The sequence below is a fragment of the Numenius arquata genome, chromosome 7, assembly GCF_964106895.1.
Source record: "Numenius arquata chromosome 7, bNumArq3.hap1.1, whole genome shotgun sequence".
Lineage (NCBI taxonomy): Eukaryota > Metazoa > Chordata > Aves > Charadriiformes > Scolopacidae > Numenius > Numenius arquata.
Genome location: NC_133582.1, coordinates 41,926,489 through 41,932,488, shown reverse-complemented (window position 1 = coordinate 41,932,488; position 6,000 = coordinate 41,926,489). Strand labels below are relative to the sequence as shown.

The following is a 6,000-nucleotide window of genomic DNA, read 5'->3' as shown; positions in this document are numbered from 1 at the left end:
GACTGGTTGGACACGATGATCCCAAGGGTCTTTTCCAACCTAGATGATTCTATGATTCCTGACAGGCGACCTTGCTTGAGGGTACCAGAAACACACACCCCAGAGAGCAAAACACCCAACCCCGCAGATGTAGGGGAAAGCAGCGATTTCCCCCGCAAACCCATTTTTAAACTCTCTGTTTTCCCCACGGTTCTCTCCCCCGCCTCCCCCCGGCTCGGCCGGGCCCGCCACCCGCCCCGCTGAGGGACCCGCCGCGGCCGGGCCCGGCCGGCAGCCCATAGCCTTGTACCCAGCCACCGCCCCGGGGGTGGGGAGTCACCTCCAGCGGCTTCACGGGAGTTGTAGTCAGCGGGGAGCGGCGAACGGCGCCGGAGCCTCACCCGGGGCCGTCTCTCCGCGACATGGTGGCGGCCGCCCAGGTAACATGCGACTCCCCCTTCCCTCACACACACACGCACACACCTCCGCCCCCGAGGGAGCGGGAGAGGCGGCGAGGGCGGTGGGGAAGAGGCGGCGGCTGCCGGAGGGAGCCGGGTGGGGAAGTAACTTCAGCGGCTTCCACTTGTTGCGGCTCGGAGCTGGGCTCCGAGGGGAGGAGCCCCGGCGGGGACGGAGAGGGGAGCGGGCTGCGCCGCGGCCCCTCAGCGCCGGGGCGGCCATGGGAGGGCGGTGGGGGGAGAGTCTGGCTGGGCCTTGTGGCGGGGTGAACCCGGCACCGGCAGGACCACCCCAGCCCGAGTTGGGGTGACCGGCGCCGCACACACAGGCCCCTGGGTGGCCTGGACGGTGGCCAGTGTCCGCCTAGGCGCTGGCCCTGAGGGACGGTGCCTAGGTGGGCAGCAGCCAGGCCCAGTTGCCTTAGGTGTCATCGTTCCCACCTGGTGAGCGATGATTTTAGGCCGACACAAGCACTAACCCTCTGTTTTCTCTCGGGTCACCCACCCCTGAAGGGACCCTCTGAGTCTTCCCCACCGGTGACGGCAGCTGCCGGAGGAGCAAGAGTCCCCCGGGGCCCCTGCTAGAAACCAAATACCCACCCGTGTGTCCGTGCCTTCACCCGTTACAAAGTGCTGACGGGCAAATATTTGCCACGGCCCTAATCCCGCTTGCCCTTGTGTCGGCAAATCTCCAGCAGACGGACAAGGGAGAGTTTTGCCGGTGGCTGGGTCTGTCTCCGGAGCAGATGCTGGGTTTGCATCCAGCCCTCCTCCGGCTTACATTGATCCTGGTAATCCAGAGGGAGCAAGGATTAAAAAAAAAAAAAAAAAAAGTAATTAAAAAAAGCGAGGCTTTAGTGAAACGGTCGTCCGCTGCCTTTGGGTTCTGGATTCTCCTCGGGCAGAGGTCCTGCGGTGGTGAGTCGGGCTGCGCAGGGGCTGTGCCGTGGTTTGGAGGCTGGTGAATGAACTCCTCGCTGCTGCAGCTGCCGGTTTCAGAGCTCGGGGCCCTGGTGTTTTCTGCTCGGGTCATCGCACCCGGCTTCCTGCTGATTTTTACCCGTGCAAAGGCTTGCTGGGCCTGTGGTTGCTGTACAGCCTTCCTAGATGTAGGTATCACGCTTCCAGTCCAGTTTCTCACTTGAAACCAGGTTAGTTTTCAAGTGTGAACGAAGAGGGAGGAGTACCAGGCCTTCGCCTCTTTAATGCTGAAGAGTGAAAGAGGGTGCTTGATTTTTATCCAGCTCTGACTTCGTGTACCCATGGAGGCAGGCTGGGATTAAGCTTTCAGGGTACAGCATGGACGCTGTCTTGTCAGCAACATTGGTGACGTGCTCTGTTGGTGTTTTCCTTGTTTTCAGTTCTGGTATAAGGTTGGAGGTTGTGCAGCAGAGGAGATAAACTGCCTTGTGGTAGTGCGTTTTATGTTTTCCAGATATAACTGTGTACAAGGCAATTTCCTGAAGTCTTCCAGTGATCCTCGCGGGAGTGCTTGAATTTAAAAAATGTTCCAGATGTTCCAAACGGTATTTCCAAACATTCACATTTAAAAGACTGCACTGCAGTTAAAAAGTTGTGCCTAAGATACTATGGTAGAAAACAAGTGATAGTTGATTTTGCTCCTCTTGTTTAAGTATATATATTTGACAGCGTTTGTTGTGGACATGGTTTCACTGCTTCTTCTGAAGAGCCAGTTAGTTAGTTATGGAGCCTGATTTTAATGTAGAAAGGAGCCTCTTATGTACACCATCTCCTAACAGTGTGAAAGGGTATATTGTATTTGCAGTCCTGCTCTCCACTGCTAGAGGGTTACATAAAAGGAATTGGAATTTGTACTAACAACTTCTGGAGGCCAGGGGCCACTAAGACTTGGTCGGTGGGGGATCAAGACCTAAAGGAACAACTAGGGAGAGAAAACTATTAGAAATTTAAAGAAAAGGATGTGTAAAATTGCAGAAATTAATCAGGTGGACTCAAGGAAAAGTACTGCTGAAAATTGTTTTCTTAGTTGATCACATTTAAAAATTAACAATTAACCTATTTGTCAAACTCTGAACCCTTCTAGTATTCTTTAGATGTTGCTGAGATTCTTAAACTGAATGGAACTGTAAAAGCCCTAAGTTTTTTTATTGTTACCCATTATTATTTTTATTTATTTATATTACTATGTTTTTATTTCTGTTTGGTTTTGCCAATGCAAGGAAACCTTTCAGCAACTTGTATCTAGTCTAGTTCTTATTTTTGTGTAGTAATTCCAGTTTGTCCAGGGAGTGGTGGCTGTTCATGTCCAAAAATTCTGTAATAGTAGTAGTTTTAAATACTTTGCCCAAATGTATTCAGAAGGCAGCTTTACAGTTTGTAACACTGTTAGAAGGATCGGAACCTTTTATTTAGAGTCTTAGTGCTTCCAGTAGTGCTGGGAAACTGTGGCTGCACAGGGCCTTGACTTGTACAACGTTCCCTTTGGTTGAATATTTTTGTCCATCACAGTATTCTGTGGCTGCTAATGGTATAGTGATCTCAGCAAAGATATTTGTAAACGGTTAACCCCTGAATGTGTTCACCATGACATTTAATTTACTGCTGGGAAGAGCGACGAGCACAGAAAAGGTCTTGCTACTACTGCAAGCTGACTTAGGTTTTGAAAGTGATCAGGTTGGACCAGGATATCCCTGAATACCTGGGCTCGTACCAAGCCCCCATCATCTGTGAGCCTGTCTCTTCCCGACAGGCTCAGCAGTGGCAGTCTCATACAGGCCTCTCTTCAGAGGCTTTTAAATCTTTGTGACTCTGAAGTTTCCCCTGCCCCCAAAATGGTGACCTTCACTAGAAAACCCATGAGGAAGGACAGAGAGAGGAAATACTCCGTGCTTCCTGCTACAGAGGAAAGAAAACAAGAATTTTTGCTGGTGGCTGTGGGGTAGCATGATTCACTCAGCGGCCTGCCAGTTTGGGTTTTCTCAGCATGGTTTTTGCCTCGCCTCCTACTTGATCTACGTATGCATGGCCAAAACCTGTAATTTTCAGTGTGGCTTGTTGCTGGTTGACTAGGGACTACACCTAGGCCAGGAGTTGCCCTAGGGAGCTAGTGCTGCTGTTGGCTGGATGGAGGACAGATGGAGTGCTACACATGGGCAAGTCTCAACATCCACCCACCAAACTTCCCAAAACCGTTAGTTGGAGGTAGCCTTTTCAAGTACTTCTGAAGCCTCGGCTTGGAGGGACGGTGTGGAACAGTAGATACAGAGGTAAAAAATTCTGCTAAGGAAAGCCTCCATTCAGAGGTTGTTGTTTTTAACTATCCTGAAGTCTCAGAGGTGGTTGAGCTGTAGCAGAGGTGGCTGAGAGTCAGGCTGAGCTTGCTGAGGAAGTTAACAAGGCTCAGAGACCAGCTTTGGAGACCTGAAAAACATGAGATTGTTTGAAGGCTCCAAGCTCGTAGAATGAGCAAGCTGAGCGTCATGAATCACCAAAGCGCCTTTGCAGATGGAAGTCCTCTAATGTTTCTATTTCTGTAGGTATCTGTATGGTGCTCCTCAGAGTAGCACCCAAGCATCAGGTGCCTGGCTTGAAGAATGTGTAAGAGATTTAAATGGTTGGGTGAGCTATGGAGGGGAAGAGCAGGTTTTGTGGCAGGCAGGGTACACAGGGACATGGGGAGAATGGCTTGGTAGAATGAGAATGTGATGAGGGAAAAAAACCTTTTCACTTTTGAATGAAACATGTCTTTTCAATTCACCATACAGGCAGTGAAATAGGATGGGAGTAGCTGAGGAGAAGCACGAAGCAAGACTGGGAGAATTATGTTTAGGTTAATTAGTAGATGTTAGTAAACACGGTGTAGCATTTCTGACGTGGGGCAAGGTCCAGCTTGTCCTTAGGAGAAAGGGCAGAGGAGTTTGTTAAGAGCGATACTGGTGCAATTCCTGTTATCGGAAGAGCGCTCTTCTCCTTGTGAACTGACTGCTTCCTCAAACAGGAGACTTCTGTCGTCATGAGCCAGGGCTGAGACAGGGTTGTCTTTGTGAGATAGGTACAAGCTCATCCCTGTGTTGTTTGCGGAAACTGGTCATTTGAGTTCATGTTCTTCAACTGTTATTGATGTGAGGAGTAACAGAGACAAAGCACTGTATTCTCCAAATCAGGAAACTGTGTCCCTGTTCTAAAGCATCTGTCCTGTTCGGCAAAGTCAGTGTAATATTTTAAAGGGGTTTAAGTCAGGTCTTAAAGTGGAGGTCCAATTCAGTAGGTGCAGCATTAAAAAAAGTTGTTTGAGTTGCCAGCTTTCCCCACTCAGGGTTAAAAATTAACTCTGTTTCCTGCAGTTCTTATCATGACACTTGTGTACTCATATCTGTGGCTTAGTTTTGATCTTTTTCTAAGAACAGTTTGCAAATACAAGGAATAGGAGGAGAAAGCAGGCCAGTTATCCATAGAATAGGGAAGTTTGGAAAAAGATTATACAAAACTTTACTGATTCTCTTGTGTCAGTCTCTCCTGTCAGGTTAGGGGTGCAAGCAGTATTTTGTGAATGTCATTAGTTTGTTTTCTTATGCTGCAAAATGTAAATATCCCTGTAGCACAAGAGCCTCCCAACAAAAGGGCCTTACTGTAAGGAGTTCCTAACTGTAAACATGCTACTTTTCTACCAGGCATTTACAAAAATATGTAAATGGTTTTATGCACTTCATCTACTTTCTCTCTTCTGCTATGCTGTGATATTCTGAACTTATTTCTCTGGGCACATATTTGCTGCAAGACGCATTTAATTACTGAACGCTTATACACCCGAACACAAGGTTTGTGTGTATGAGCGTGTGGGAAATCAACATAGGTTTGCAGCGTGATCTCCTGTTTGAAGTACTAAAAGAAATAAAAAATATTGCCCCCTAAACGTATTTTTGTAATTGAAATGTGAAGGTTTGTTGGTGCACAAAACGAAGGGGGAAGATTAATTCAGCAAGACAATTTCACTTCTCGGAACGGAACCAGGCTTCAAAACTCCAAATGGAAACCTTAGCTGACATTCAGGCCGTGCCTTCCTTTTGTTTTTAATAGTCCTATTTAATGTAGTCCAGTGTGCATTTTTATCAGTCATATCATATCTTTATATGCAGTGCTAAAGCACAAAGGGTTGAGTTGCTCAGTAAAAGCACGGACGGGTGCATGACAGAAAAGTCATGCTATCTTTTTTGCAGTTCACCTCAGACCCTTATTTCCAGCAAACAGTTCTTTAGCTTTATGGATGTGTAGCTTTATGTACCACATGGTACAAAATGAGAAAAGCTAGCAGCACAGTTGCAGTAAATTCCACTGGGGCTCTATGTTTCCTGCAACAACAAAGTACAAAATACTTTTTCCAGACAGTTACTGGAATGAAATTACTTAAACTAAATCAGTGGTGTTACAGTCCTGAGTGGTAGAGACTTCCTTTTCCTAGTTCTTCCTTCATTTTTGCTGTGAAGTTTGCATTCAGTGTTCTTTTGTCAGTATATCTTGTAGCCAATTTTATGGCCAGGTAGGTTGTTTTTTTCCACACACTTTCCCAAAGTGTGCCTTGCAG

The 6,000-nt window shown here is 47.6% G+C and overlaps 1 protein-coding gene across 2 annotated transcripts in view; it reads left to right on the top strand.

The window, feature by feature from the left end:
• Positions 1-341: 341 nt before the first annotated feature.
• The window catches only part of FYCO1 (FYVE and coiled-coil domain autophagy adaptor 1), a 53,776-nt gene continuing 48,117 nt past the window's right edge, over positions 342-6,000 (top strand). For both annotated transcript variants that reach the window (XM_074151053.1, XM_074151052.1), the window contains exon 1: positions 342-419. The gene's annotated coding sequence lies outside the window, so the exon portion shown is untranslated. The remainder of the gene's footprint in view (positions 420-6,000) is intronic.